The sequence below is a fragment of the Herpailurus yagouaroundi genome, unplaced genomic scaffold (genome assembly GCF_014898765.1).
Source record: "Herpailurus yagouaroundi ecotype Mexico unplaced genomic scaffold, PumYag 162, whole genome shotgun sequence".
NCBI classification, from domain to species: domain Eukaryota; kingdom Metazoa; phylum Chordata; class Mammalia; order Carnivora; family Felidae; genus Herpailurus; species Herpailurus yagouaroundi.
In genome coordinates this window covers 75,297,801-75,313,199 of record NW_024412403.1, presented here as the reverse complement: position 1 = coordinate 75,313,199, position 15,399 = coordinate 75,297,801, and the positions used below count along the sequence as shown (strand labels likewise).

Here is a 15,399-nt window from a genome sequence, read left to right as displayed (position 1 = left end):
CAGGAAACTAATACAGCCCTCCATGCTTTTAAATTATACTTGCTAAATAAAACATTCACCTCGTACGACCTCTCCAAACGCCAGAGGGGAGTTCTGCCTATATGGCTCATACTTCTAAGTCTTATTTCTAAAGAGTTTTACCATTGTTTTAGCAGCTTCCCCTGAAATCTCACTGGGGCACTGCTCACAACACGTCTTCAGAGTTGGTGCTTCCGGGACCACCATAAGCGAGAGGCATGTCTGGTCCCCCTGGGAAATACACATTCTTGGACCAGCTGAAGAGGAAGCAGCCTCCTGCGGAAGGGCGAGTCTGTGACAGATGAAGACCACCGAGATATACTTTTGAAGAGCCTCCAGTGGATTTGTCACTGTCCCTCTCCCTGAGCCCGAGAGAAAGTGGGTCCACAGGGCTTTCTTCCAGCTCAGTTCACCAATGGAAACTAAATCTACCTTGCCTGGTGCCTAACCCAGGGATATACACCCGGAGTCTCTGGAATGAGCCCTGGACTTGGTGTCAAGGACCCTGTGATCTGTTCTCGATTTTGCCACTCACTGGCTCTCCCTGACTTTCTTCGTCTATAAAATGGGTGTACCAGCTCCCTGCAGGGTGGTCCTGGGCCACTGTGACAAGGGCACGGATGTGCCTGTAAAATCATGAAGTGCTGTGCAAATGGTAAGTGGTGAAATCATTATCACGCTCATCCTCCACCAGTTGTCAGCGCCTGTGGGGTGGGGGTCCTCCAAGAGGACCAGGAAAACTGGATAAAAGTGTCCAGCTGGTAAGAGAAGAGTCAGCTGTAGTGCCCGATTCTCTGGTATTGGCTGCCCAGGGGGAGAGCAGTTGAGATGAGCTCTCCCGGTGGGTAATAAAATGAGTCTACGTAGGGAGGAAGCAGGATGTATAAAGCCCAGGAGCCTGATCTGTTTCTGAGATCAAACAGAGCAGCATTGTACCGGGGTGTGGAGCTGATGTCAGCGTCTAGAATGCTGGTCGGAATCGCCCTGGTTACGCAGCTGGACCGGAATAAGGCAAGTCTGTATCTGAACTCATTAATTTTTACAACCAACTGAACTGTTCTGCTTTTTTTTTTTTTTTTTTTTTTTTTTGGATGGGAGGGGTGTTGGGGGAGGTGGTGCAGGGGGAGAACAAGGGAAGGAAGGGAAAAGGGAGGGGCTAGTATGTATGGAACAGGGGGCTTCCCACCAGCAGACACTATCTCATTATTCCCCAGCAAGCCCTAGCTTCAAACCTCCAGCCCCCTGGACAGTTAGGCAGAGCCGCCGTTGCAGGGAGAGAATCGAGAACCGGGCCAATGAAACGTAAGGATAATTAGAGTGGCACAAGCCGCTTCTAGGAGTTCAAGTTATGTCAATGTTTCCATTATATGCCTCACTTTTTGGGGTTTATAACGGAGCTATAAAAACTCACGCCAGCTGAGAATTTGGCAGGCCAGGTCGCAGCAAAGGAGGGACTGTTTTTTAATTCAATTCAGCTGCTCGTAACTTGGGGCGGGGAGCACGTTGTACATTTGGATAAGTCCAAGGGGCTGGTTTCAAGCACTGAGAGCTATTGCTGTCTGCTCCCCGCCCCCTCCTCCTGTCTCCTTTGTGCTCTCGCTAAAGAAACAGCATTATATAAACACACCTCACCAGCATTCTGAGCAGGGAATATACGGGCACTCTCCAAGTGCCAGATAATTTGGCTTTTCTCCATCCCTCAGAAGGATGTGGTTTAACCCCCTTCCAGCAAAGGTGCAAACCATTTCACCCAAACCTCCACACAAAAGATTGTCAAGCCCCTGCAAGTGAGCTGTTTGGTACGAGAGCTATTCCAGACAAATCCCAGCGTTGGGGGCAGCCCTTTCACATTGTTGTAAGAGGATTTGACTTGGCTGAGAAGTATTGTCCCCATCTCACAGGTAGGCTTGTTGACCTCTCAAGCACAGAGTTGAGAGTTTCTTCCATATTTCATCCCACGGTCTCCTATTGCCTCAAAGTATCCAAATCTCACTGGATCTTTAACAACCCAGTGCACAGACCACCCCCACCATGAAGACTTCTGTGGTTCTCCTGCTAGAGGTCCTCGCTCTCACCTTTGGCCTCCTATCTGCTCTTTTCCTATAGTTATCCTTCGGTTGCTGTGCTATATGTCACTGATTTGTGTGCATTTTATTTCTGTATCATGAGTCCCTTCTGACAGCTTATTAAACTCTACCTACTCCGAAGGGCCAAACTTTGAATAGATGCCAAACTAGATGAACTCTGCTCCATAAGTGTGGGTGGAATTCATCACTTAAATAATTAGTAATGACCATCCGGGGCTGGGTGGCCGACAGAAGAGGCACAAGGAAAGCTCAGATCAGACTGGGACCTACCAATCCTTTCTTCCATAATAGGCGGGGAGACAGCACATCAAATTGATTCCTTACCTTGTTACTGATAGTAGCAACAAGAAAATGAGAAGATGTGGGGGTCGGGAGCCTCAACTAGAAAAGTAGTAGAAAGATGCAAGCAATAGCATATATTATATATGAGCACAGTTGTTCCTATATTAGCATATAATAGTAACAAAAACAAGCAAACCCACCTATACATATGCACACATAACTCTATTAACCTTATATGAACAGTGAGACTAGTATATTTTACCAATACGCACTGGTTTTGCTCTGCATTATAACCCAATTCCCAGCCTTCAGTGCTATGAAAGTGACGTTATAAACCATGGATAAGTAACTGTATGAATAGATGACACTGACATCACTCTAGCATACAGAACATTCAATAAAAATTTGCCAAGTAAATGAACGACTTAAGGTAATTTAATGGAGATAAATAATCATGTTTCTCCATACACTAAAGGAAATATTGTTAGTGATGGTAATTAATTTAGGTTCCCTCATAAATACCCAGTTCTGATCTAAGAGCTAGTAGTAAATGGGATTTCAGTCTTCCCTGGGGGTTCAGAGGGCCATATTGTACTAATAAGGCAATGAAAGAATAGACATATGTGTGAGTGTGATTGGCAGACTGGTCCCTTGAACATATTGGCACTAAGCCTGACAGTTTGAGGTCACGGAGCTGGGAGGGCCCATGAACGAATAGGTGGGTAGGCTAAGAAAATGTATCTGAGTTGGAGGCTGGGACTAGTTTATAAAGAAGTCTGGCTTCCGCCGCATTTTCTGGAAGATCTCTAATATTGCTCTAGCATTTGTATTTGATTAGAATTTTAAGATCTTTCAAACTTTAGGAATATAACTGAAGCCCACGTCTGTAAGTTAGGACACAACGCTAATTTCAACTGCTTCTTTCTGTAAGGAACAAAATACGAACAAACACAAGGTTGCCCATTACAAAAAAGGGTATCAAAAAGGGTATATCAAAGTCCAAAGGTTTTATTTATATATACAGGTAAATGTGGGTAGAATTAACTACTTAATTAGGAAATGAAAGTCAGCTGGCTGACAACAGAGGCACAAGTAAAGCTCAGAACAGATGGGACTTCTCAAGTCCTTCTTCCTTAATATAAGGGAAAACAGAATAATACATATTTTGGTAGGAAGGAATAATAAGAATGGTTAGGTCATTGGAGAATGCCAAGGGCTTACAATCAGGGAACTTGAGTTGGAATCTAAGCTCTACCACTATATGTCAACTTCTTTTTTCCGAGCCTTGCTGTCTTCATCTATGACATGGGGTCAACGTTACCAAAATCACAGAACTGCAATAGGTCGTATCAATCATGAGTGTGTTTGGCTGCAAGTAACAACAAATGGATTACAGGGGTTTCAAAAAAGAAGAGTGGATTTTTCTCACATAAGAACAAGTCAAGGTAGGCAACTCAAAGGGCTCACTCAGTGACGCCTTAGGAGATCCAGGTTCTTTCTGTATTTCTGTCTTAACATCTGTCATGTTGGTCCTCCTTATGTTTGTCTTCTCTTGCTCACAAGATGACTACTGTAACTTCAGCGATATGTACACATTCAGGAAGAATGGGCAAGGGGCACAAGCTCTTCTCCCTGTGAGTCTTTCTCAGCCAATCCATTCTCACATCTCTTTCGACACTGTGGGGCACTTGCCCATCTTCAGATTGATGAGTGGCGAAGGGAGCCAAGATGACCATGATTGCTTTTGACCCATCATCATACATCTTGACTGCTTTTGACCCATCATCATACATCTTCTGGCACTGAAGTAGAGACAAATCAAAGAATCTTTCTGTGCTGGGGTGCCCGGGTGGCTCAGTCAGTAAAGCATCCCACTCTTGATTTCAGCTCAGGTCATGATCTCACGGTTCGTGGGTTTGAGCCCCACACCGGGCTCCTCACTGACAGCTCACACAGATCAATTCAGGGCTATGTCAGCAGGGAAGAAGGGTGGCTGTTGGGTGAGTAACCAATAGGGTCCGCCCTGTGGTAAAACATGATAAAGCTGAGCTCCCCAAAGTGTGGTCCCTACGTCAACAGCATTAGCAGCATCTGGGAACTTGTTAGAAATGCAAAGTGTTTCGTTCCATCCCAGAGCTACAGAATGCGAAACTCTGGGGTGGAGCCCAACAATCTGTGTTTTAGCAAGCCTTCCAGAGGATTCTGACGCTCACTCAGGTTTGAGACCCACTGGGAAAAAGTTGAGAAAAAAACTTAGCAACGAAGCTGGAAACTCCATGAGGGTAATGACATGTGTTCTTTACCAAAGCCCTCCTATGGGAAGTGGGGAGGAGAAAAACCAACCTTTACTGAGTACGTACCAAAGGTGGGCAATGTCCTTGACGCCTTCACCTGTCTCTTCTAACTTTATCTGAACAAAGGCCATTTTCACAGATGAAAAAACTGAGTATGAGAAGGGTTAAGTTGACTTCTGTGAAGTCATTCATCTGATGAATGACACAGCTCAAATTCAAAGCGTGGTCTGATTCCAAGCCAGCATACTTCCCACTGTTACACCTAAAAAACAAAACAAACAAACAAACAAACAAAAAAACAAAAAAAAACCCAGTCCTGGTAAATTTTAAAATGACTCAATTTATAAAAATCTCATTTCCATGGAAAACTCATTTTTCCTTTCCTGGGCATTCAGAGCCCGGTGCAGTTTTGCTCTGATTTATCTTCCAGCCTTACCTTCACTACAGCCCCACGCTCGCCCACTCCCATCCACTCAGCCTGGCACAGAGCCACCCCGACGCCTCCCCATTTCTTGGGCATGCCATGCAACTTCAACGCCTCAACTCAATTCCTGCCCTCTGTAATGCCCTCCCTTCCTTTTTCTGCCCGTTGAACTTTATTCTTTGTAAATGATTGAACAACTAAAACTGGCCCTCTGTGTGTTCATAGTATGATGCAGGAAACTAACGTGGCATTCACTAAGCGTCTGTGTAATAAATGAATGCAAGATGCCTTGTTTGAATTCTTCTACCAAGAGGTACCTCCAAGGTTTTCTTTCTAACCCACCAGCATTTTGCTCACATTTCTGATTTCTCAGTCTGTCCTGTGATAAGATGGTATATGTGCCTCTGTCTCCCAAACGACGTGTGGACTCCGAAAACCAAGGTGTGGTCTTACTCATCTCCTTATCCTCCATAGCACCCAGCACAGGGCCTTACACTTAGTAAGGGCTCAAAAACCACATATGCAGGACGGAACTACATAACATGAAACGTACATGTGTACATTTCAAAGAACTTCAAGGAACTGTATTTTTCAATTAGCTGATGAATCCTACCGTTTTTAATGAACAGAAGCCTATTTTATACTAATGCTGTTGATGTGGGAGCAAACCTTTCCTTTGGAGCACTCAAGTAGATGTTACTTGCCCAGTGCTTAGCTAATCCAATTCTGAGAATACAGCGTCACTGCTGGATGTTGAAATGGAGCCATTTTGGGAAGCTGAGCGGAAAACTTCCCAGTAGGAGTTATTTACGCACCTGCTGGATTACCTATAATAAATGATACTGGCCAACTCACGGTGCAATCCCCTAGCACGCTGTACCCTGGCCACTCCCTCCCTGCCTGCATTTACTGGATGACTTCCAAGAATGTTTGGAAATTAAATGTAGTTTGCAGCCTCCAGAAAGTATCAAGGGACAACTTTAAAAGTGATACTGAGCCGTAGATAATTACATTTATTTTAAAGAGTCTTTAAAAGAACACCTTTTTACAATAAATTTTGAGTGTTGGGGAAACGGTTAATGAAGCTTCGAAGGAGGGACCAGAGAGAAAATGAGAATGTGGTTGCTAAAATCTGGCACTTTCTAGGCAGGAAATGCCACGGGTTCAAGGAAAGCTTATCAACGTAAATAGGAAAGAAGGCGGAATAGTATATTCAGTTACTCTGCCACTCTTGTTTGTCTCCTTAGGCATTCGTCAGCATTTTCTGGACATTCATTCCAAATAACTAACTAACAAGGATTTATTGAATACCTTCCGTACCATGGGCCCAGCCTATGGGAAGCAAAAAAGAGAAGGAACCCCAGAAGAATGACTGCCATTCCTTACAATTTTTTTTTTTTTAGCTTTTAAGAACTTAAAAATGCTTCAAATACTTGATCCCATTCAATCCAATCTCCTCGTACAGATGAGTAAACTGAAGAGCCTACGAGCAGGACTATATGGTTTATAGGTGACTGGGTTGGGATCCATGAGTATGTCTTCTGACACCAAGTCCCGTGCTCCTCCCTCTCTCCCCCACCCCACCACAAAGACAAAGGCTGTTTTTAATAATGTTATAGCATACAATATACACTCCCACGACGTGATCAATTTTAAAGGATGTCTTTGACAGACTCGTGGATAAAAAAGCATTGAAGTTAAGTGTTTTAACTTCTTCTACACTAGATCTTCACTGCAATAACCCAGAGAAGAAGAACAAAGAAAAAGCTTCGGGGCACCTGGGTGGCTCAGTCGCTTAAGCGTCCGAGCTCAGGCCAGGATCTCACGGTTCGTGAGTTCAAGCCCCACATCGGGCTCTGTGCCGACAGCTCGGAGCCTGGAGCCTGAAGCCTGCTTCATATTCTGTGTTTCCCTCTCTCTCTCTCTGCCCCTCCCCAGCTTGTGCTCTGTCTGTCTCTCTCTCAAAAATAAATAAACATTAAAAAAAAAAAAAAAGAAAGAAAGAAAGAAAGAAAGAAAGGAAAAAGAAAAAAAGAAAAAAAAAGAAAAAGAAAAAGAGAAAGCTTTGGGGAAAGGAAGGACAAGTACAGGACAGTATGCCTTCCATGTGGTAGAAAGTGTGGAACCATCTTGTCCAGCATGGTGCAGATGGGACGGGGCAAAGGAAGACACTGAAAGCCATGTCACAACTCCACCTCCTGAGAGACAGCAGTCAGCAGTGCTGACAGGAAGTAAATGGCAGAGGGACTGTGTGATCCCCACCAACATGACTGGCCCCCTTTCGATTGTGAAGTCTTAATGACAAGGGTGCTGGCTCAGAGGAGGCAAAATTTTCAAAATTGACAAGTCTCCATTTATAATGGACCCTTAAAAAGCAATACCTAATTAAAATTTTCATTGAAAGCAACAGAGAGTAGAAAGGACACTGTAATAAAAGTCAAAAGCTGTGGTACAGAAGAGAAACTTGAAAACCTGCCACGGAATGAGGAGGAAAAAGACAAGGTGATTGAAATAATGAGAGAAAAATTGTTGTACTTAAAGAACATATAATACAGAAAGCATAGATCAGAGATGTTCCTAGAAAAAAAACAAATGAAACAGAACAAAAAAACAAAAAAGAGAACAGAATAAATAAAAGAAGCAAAATAACCAAAAATATAAAAGAAGAAAACTTTCCTAAGCTGATATAGCCATAAGGTTCATCAGTCAGTCTCCTGTGACAGAAATGCAACACCAAACTTAACACTCCGGGGAATATAGTTTTTATTCCAAGCAGCCATGTGCCCATATGAAAATCAAGAATTATGTTAGTAAGAAGGAAAATATGGATTGGGGGAACCATTATCAACCTCTGCCATAACTGAATAAAAGATTCATATTGGTAGATCAAATACTCTCATTGAGTACCCAGCAAAATTACTTCAAAGACTTCAACTATTAGATACATTCAAATTCAAGACTAATAGAAGAATTTCATAATTATCCAGGCAGGGAAAAAAAAAAAGCAGACTAGCCTTAGCCCTATAACAAACATCAGATGACAATAGAGACACAGCTATAGTTTTGAGTATAAGTTGCCAGTCAAGAATTCTAAACTCATCCAAGTTGTCATTCACGTCTAAATGAAATGGAGGAAAATGTTCAGCTACTCAGAGACTCCTAAAAAAGTACATCACTCAAATCCTTTTTGAAACAAATTACTTATTTTATACTGTAGCCAATTGAGAGATGAATCAAAATAAAGAATGGGGAAGTTCTGAGCACCTGGGTGCCTAAGTGTCCAACTCTTAATCTCACCTCAGTTTTTATTTCAGGGTTGTGAGTTCAAGCCCTGCACTGGGCTTCACACTGGGCATGAAGCCTACTTAAAAAAAAAAAAAAAAAAGAAAAGAAAAGAAAGAAGAAGGAGGAGGAGGAGGAAGGGGAGGAGGAGAAGGGGAAGGGGAATGGAGAAGTTCTGATGAAGTAGATCCCAAGGTGATTACCGAAATCAATCAATATATCATCTAATTTTTTTTAAGTATTATTGTGAATGAGTTTTTAAACACAGGCATTGATTATCGAAAGAGAAAATAATGTTAAAAAATAACACCTGGGGCGCCTGGGTGGCTCAGTAGGTTAAGCGTCCAACTTCAGCTCCAGTCATGATCTCGCGGTCCGTGAGTTCGAGCCCCAAGTCGGGCTCTGTGCTGACAGCTCAGAGCTTGGAGCCTGCTTCAGATTCTGTGTCTCCCTCTCTCTCTGCCCCTCCCTTGCTCACGCTCTGTCTCTCTCTGTCTCAAAAATAAATAAAAACAAACAAAAAAACCCCACCAGGTATCCATTGATCAAAATTCAATGAATATACACTTAAGATTTGTGCTTTTTATCGTCCGTAAATTTTACCTCAAAGGGGGAAAAATTGCAAGCAATCATTAAACTCTGGTTCATGATATTTGTGCTGAAGTATTTAGGGGGAAGTATACTGACATCTTCAATTTCCTTCAAAATGTATTTTTTTTAAGAGGGGTTGAATGGATAGATACATGATAAAGCAAGAAAAGTAAAATGGCAATAGTGGGAACTAGATGGTGGGTATATGAGTGTTCATTGTAAATTCTGTCAACTTTTCTATAGTTTGAAAATTTTTATAAACAATATGTTGGGAGGAAAAAAGTAACGCCTGAATCTAAAATCCCACGTTAAATAAATAAAATAGGGAACCGAGTGAAATAGGATAGAAGGGGAGGAATCACAGTGCATTTGATAGGTAACACTTTTTAAAATCAATAATTAGAAAAATATAAGTTCCTATACATATGTTTTAAATTATCAAGGCAATTCCAGTAGAATTTAAAAATAGAACCCATACATTCCACATCATTAGCAGGAAAAAGAAAAAAGAAAATACAAACAACGTAGCAAAAAACACAATTTTAAGTAAAGAGCACGCAGAAAGCATAAGCAACTTGACTAAAGTAAAAACTAACATAGTAACTATGACAATAAATATAAATGGCTTAAACTCCTATATTTGAAAAACTAAACCTGTCAATACGTTCTCCCAAGGTATACATCGAGAACAAAGAAAGAAAAGCATCAGAATAAGGAAAGATAAGCTAGCAAATATATCACACATGTAAACACACTATCTACAAAGAAACCAGGATCGCAATGTTTTCCATCCAAGTAGAATTTAAAGACACAAGCTTAAGTGAAATTTAGATAAATACTGACAAAGTCTGCAACTCATAATTGTCGTGAACCTTTATATGCCACATAATATAGAATAAAAATAAATAAAGCAAGAATTCTTAGACATTCAGAGGAAAATTGATAGAAATGTAATAGTAATGGGAGATGTTAAGATAATGTCTTTGACAACTCAGAAAAGTAATGCGCATACAATAACATAATAGTACGTTAGGAAGCATCCAGTTGTGTTTCAATCAGAGTAGAGTTGATCAGGACAATGACTTTGTTCATTCCAGAAGCTGTATTTTTCTTAATGAAGGCTTACCACATGTGAGATTCTTTGGCAACACATGTGCGCATTTATACTTGACCTATGTTGCCTACCAACCCCATCTGCATATGTGCTGCTAACAAACCATTCTCTACACAGGAGATCTAGCAAGATTCATGAACTATACAATCTAGAGAGGTTTCCACTGTTGATGTAGTAGAAGAAGAAATGGTAAGGATTATATGAACTGGAAAAGATTTCTTGTATCTATTAAACTCTGAGATATTTCAAAGCAATGGGTCCTAGTGAAAGATCAGATGATAGAACGAGAAAGTTCAGGATCTTCCAAGACAGTTTTCGTTCCCTAGGGCTAGATCCTGCTTCCATAAACAGAAATAAGAGAGATGGGAAGGGCAGCGAGGTTAAGGGAAAGTTCATAGATGGGCATGAGGATATTTTGAATTTGTAGTAATGACAAGATAGCCCATTGGAGGTGCTTTGGAGGCTGCTGGAAATGTAGAGCAGGATCTGGGTTAGAAATGTGGATTGGAGAGTGACCATCACAAAAGTCAGTGAAAGCCACATGACTCAAGTTACTGGTGGAGAGGATATCGGATCAGCAAAGCCCTCGAAAGCCTGATGATCGAGACACGGAAAGCCAGGCAGAGAATTCTGTGCACGACATGGTCGGCAATGTAAAGCCAACAAAGGTTTGGGATCAGGAAAGTGGTTTTCATTATTAGGAAATTTCCATTTTGAAGCCCAGTTTTGCTTTCCAACATATCTGTCAGCAGCTGGTGCTTCCTCTGCCCTGTTGGGTAACAAAATGCATCTGCTCCCTCTTTTACATGTCAGTAGAGGGAAAAGCAGAAACAGCATCTCGCCTTCATGCAGTCCGCAGGACTAGAAGGAGAAGACACGATGCACTCTGAGAAAACCACATTAATCATCGACCCAGGAAACTGGAAAACTCCCCAAAACCATTGCTATAAATTCTACATTTACACAAAAATCGGGAGGTTCAAGTTCTTGTTACCACAGGGGAAGGAAAACACGTAAAGCTGCCAGAAAGAGAAGCCCACTTGCTACCTAGACTCACCGAATTCACATCTAAGCACCCCATTCTCATTCCACGGAAAAGAAAACTAAGTTGCCAAAAGACAATTGATGTCTTGATCAATGACATGTCCGTGCCATTTACAATTCCCACGTGACCATTCCCATTTCGGAGCCCAAGAAACTATAGCCCCAAGGCCACAATGACCTGCCCAATGTCACCCAGCAAGTAAGTATCCAAACTGATAGGCAAACCCAGTTCTCCCTGCTACTCAGCCACACAAACCAACCAAAGCATGCCAGACAGAAAGAAAAAACCTGGCTGTGTCGTGTCTGAAGAAGCAAACCTATGCAAATCTTCTCTATTCTTGGGAAAGATGGAAGTCTCAGGTGCTGGAGGAACCAGCATACTCTCAGCTGGGTTTTGGGTGAAGTCACGGGGACCCTGTCTACAACATCTACCAAAGAAATAGCGTCTGCCAGCTTCCCGCAGAGTTGCTGCCCAGGGACCTTATGACAATTATGGTTTGGCTGGAGCCCAGCCAGCCTTCCTGGGTCAGAATCTCAGGGTGGGGCCCTGGAACCTGAGTTCCTAACAAGCCTCCCCAGTGACTCGCACACACACCCAAGTACAGGAGCCTCTGGGGTTTATGTTCTTGACCAAGGAACACGTGAAGAGTGAATCCAAATCTTGTCCCCAAGCCTGGGGTCAGAAGGGACAGGGATCCTCACCCTGCCGTCAGCCCCCAGGCCCTCGTGTGCCTTTCTGGCTCATTGCTCAGCTCAGCCCAGCCCAGAATTAGTCCTCCTGAAGGACGCCCCTCTACCATTTTAATTTCTAAAACCTGTCATAAAAGCAGCTCTTCTCTCCTAATGAGGTAATTGGTGCCATAATGCCATTAGGAAGGTGCCCCTGGCGCGCGGCTCAATTAAGAAAGGTGTATTAAATGATTTACATTTCTTTATTTAGCTGAAACACTAGCTCTAGACTTGCTAAGTAATACAATGTTAATGAGCCGGAGGATGGGGCTCATTTAATTCTATACTGTAGCTTTCTAATTGATGCATTGTTCTTCCTCACCCCTCTATCCAATTTTTCTTCTCCCAATGCTGGAAACAGAGAGACACAGAAAGAGAGAGAGCGAGGGAGAGAGGGAGAGAAACTACTCAAGTGTCAGAAGGCAAAAGGGGAAAATCTACATAAAGACAGATTCTCAGCCCTCAGGCAGATCGACCTTTCAGAGGGATTGGACTCTCTATGTTAATTATTGACCTTGCAAGTTTATTCAGGGCTCAGGCTGGGCCCAGAGGCCTAAAGAGCCCCAATCTGGAGGGCCAGTGTTTCCATCCTGTGAGACCTGTCACTCTCTGGAGGGGCCTAGGGAAGGTCTAACGTGTAATCCATGGGCCAAGAGCATCAGTGCTTGGGAGTTCATTGGAAAGGAAGAAATCCATGCTCTCTACCCCACAATTATTAAATCAGAATCTAGATTTAACAAGACCCTCAAGTGATCCTTACGCACTTGGAAAGTCGTGAAGCACTGGTCGGGATCCTTCCAGAATAAATCAGAACTTCCCTCAGAGAGATTTACCCACCAGAAACCAACCCATGCCTACCCCAGGGGCAGAATTTCCCTTTTCTTAAATGTGACTGTGCTCGGAGGAAGAAAACAAAAACAAAAACAAAACACCTTTTTGTTTGTTTGTTTTTGGTTTTGTTGTTGTTTGTTTTTTGTTTGTTTTTTGTTTTTAAGGGAAAAAAGTCCCCAAGTAACAGAAAAGACCAAGAAAGAGTTTCTGGACTTAAGAAATTCAAAAGCCCATATTTCATTTTACTCACATAACCACCAATCTCTCCTGCATCACACCCAAGGGCTGCGGCTCTGTCTCTGCCAAGCCACAATTACATGAAAAGCCAGAAGAAAAACACTCTTTCTGACACAGAAGAGCCAGGAACACCAATAGAGAGCAACCTTCGAAGCTCATGGAATCACAGTATGTGGGAGCGGGAAGGGGCCTTAGAAGTCACTTCCCGGGGCACCTGGGTGGCTCAGTCGGTTGGGCGTCCGACTTCAGCTCAGGTCATGATCTCACGGTTTGTGAGTTCGAGCCCCGCGTCGGGCTCTGTGCTGACAGCTCGGAGCCTGGAGCCTGCTTCCGATTCTGTGTCTCCCTCTCTCTTTGCCCCTGCCCCACATGTACTCGGTCTCTCTCTCTCTCTCTCTCTCTCTCCCTCTCTCAAAAATAAATAAAAATGTTCAAAAAAGTCACTTAGCACCCCTTCACCCTCCAAACGAAGCACTGAGGCCCACAGGGGGCAAGTGATTTGTTCAAGCAACCCACACCTATTAGTGTCAGAGCCCGAGCAGGCTGGGACTGGGCCCGGGTCCCCTTTCTCCATCCAGCCCTGTTTCCATCACACCAGGAGCCCTCGGGAAATTTGTACGAGGACCATCTTCAGGCCCGTGTGCAAAAAGCCATTTCACAAATCTGCACACCATGAACCTGTTCTTCTAAAGCATATGTGACACCACGCAGTTGTAACCACTGCCCGGCAGAGGCGATCCCGAGGAACCGCTTGGTTGCTGGTCTCCAGATCACAGATCAGCCGGAACGTTACGCAGTGAGAACCAACTCAAGCTGTTCGCAAAAACTGGAACTGAACTCGACACGAGATTCGAAAACGGAACCAACTCTTTCTTTTCATGATCTTTTTCTTTTCTTTTTTTCCCTCATTTTTCCCCTGGCAACCACCAATCTGTTTTTCGTTGCTAGGAGTTCAGTTTTTTCAGATTCCACATATAAGTGAGATCAGACGGAATGTATCTTTCTCTGTCTGCCTTATCTCACTCTACTCTCTTCTCTTCACAGGTTGCTCCCTTCCAACGTTTGTACTCGAGCATTATCTGGGCGAGAAGACCCTGGTACCACCAGCTCAGAGGAATATCTCCACACCTGACAGATGGCTTGCTTGTCCAAACTCATCGTTGTTTATCTTCAGATACACACAGCCCAACTTGGGAATGAAGACAGAATAACATAAATGTCCCTCAAGACCAAAAGTCTCAACCAACAACGCCATAACCTAGCAGACCCCAAGAAACTCGGATCCAAAATGACCAAGTAATGGCAGTGGAAAAACCCGTGTGAGAAAATCTGCCATGAGGAGGGTATCCAGCTGGATAAACCCCAATTCCCCAGCCCCCCTTTCTCTGCTACCTCCAGCAGCCAAATCATCTCTCAGTGTCAGTGTGCCCCTCCGAGGTGACCACCACCTCCTGTCCCTCTAATGACTAAAATGACAAACATCAGCCTAATGCTCATTCTTTCCATGAAACTGAAGTTTCTATATCCGGGTTCCTGGAATGGACTTCCTTTTTCCTTTTTCCCCTTTCTTCCTACCTTCCTTCCTTCCTTCCTTCTTTCCTTCCTTTTTTTCTCTCTTCCTCTCTTCCCTTTCTTTCTTTCTTGTCTTTTTTTTGGTCCCAGGCACCCTGTCATTTTTCTCAAATGGAGAAAAGGGGGGAAAAAAGAGAAGCAAACGAACCTTCCCCGCAGTGATGTGAGTGACTGCTATGTTTCCATGGCTCGCTTTCCACTGTTCTCTGTGACCCCTGCAGACTCCCCTTATGAGTGAGTGTCCCGGAATGTCTCTTTATTAGGTGTCTGGAGAAGTAAAGCTGTCCTGATGCCAGTGCCCCCACACTGAGGACTTTATTAGTTTTTTAATTTTCTGTCTGGGTGCTCCTGCTGCATCAAACTTTCCACAGCTGTTAGGAGCCATTAAGTAAGTAGCTTCATGGGCCCTTTCCCCACCCTACCCCCTCCTTAATAGCAGGAGAAATTTCTGGACATGCTACGTGGAGCCTTTAAAATAAAGATGCTTTGTCTCTCTGGTGAGAAATCGCTGGGGGTCTGGGTGGGGAGAGGATGTCCTGCCATCAGAAAAGCGCCTTGCCTCGTGGGTGCCTTGGCTTAGAGCAGGGCCGTGCAGACGACATGGGGGACCACGCAGACGTGAGGAGCCACTCTCTCAGCCTTTCCGCCTGGCAAGTAGAGGACCCGGGGTAGCTCCGACTGTTTTTAGAGCTGACTTGGAATCGGGCCCAGAGCTTGATGCCCAGTTCAAAGCATTCCCTCCTCAGTGGACATTCTGAGACCTGCAGCGAAGAATAAAACAGAACGCCTTGCAAACGTTCCCTGTGTAGGCACACAGCTGTGGTTCTGCACAACAGGCCAGGCTATTACTGCTCCTGTCACCCCCCAGAAGGGACTCCAGAGCCCCCTCTCTGC

The 15,399-nt window shown here is 43.7% G+C and overlaps 1 long non-coding RNA gene across 1 annotated transcript; it reads right to left on the bottom strand.

Moving 5' to 3' along the window:
- Positions 1-3,375: 3,375 nt before the first annotated feature.
- Positions 3,376-14,760, bottom strand: LOC121036436 (uncharacterized). Its single transcript, XR_005793356.1, has 3 exons — positions 14,654-14,760; positions 4,748-4,943; positions 3,376-4,189 (listed from the first exon to the last, which is right to left on the bottom strand). It is a non-coding gene; the product is annotated as an uncharacterized LOC121036436 (long non-coding RNA).
- Positions 14,761-15,399: the final 639 nt, after the last annotated feature.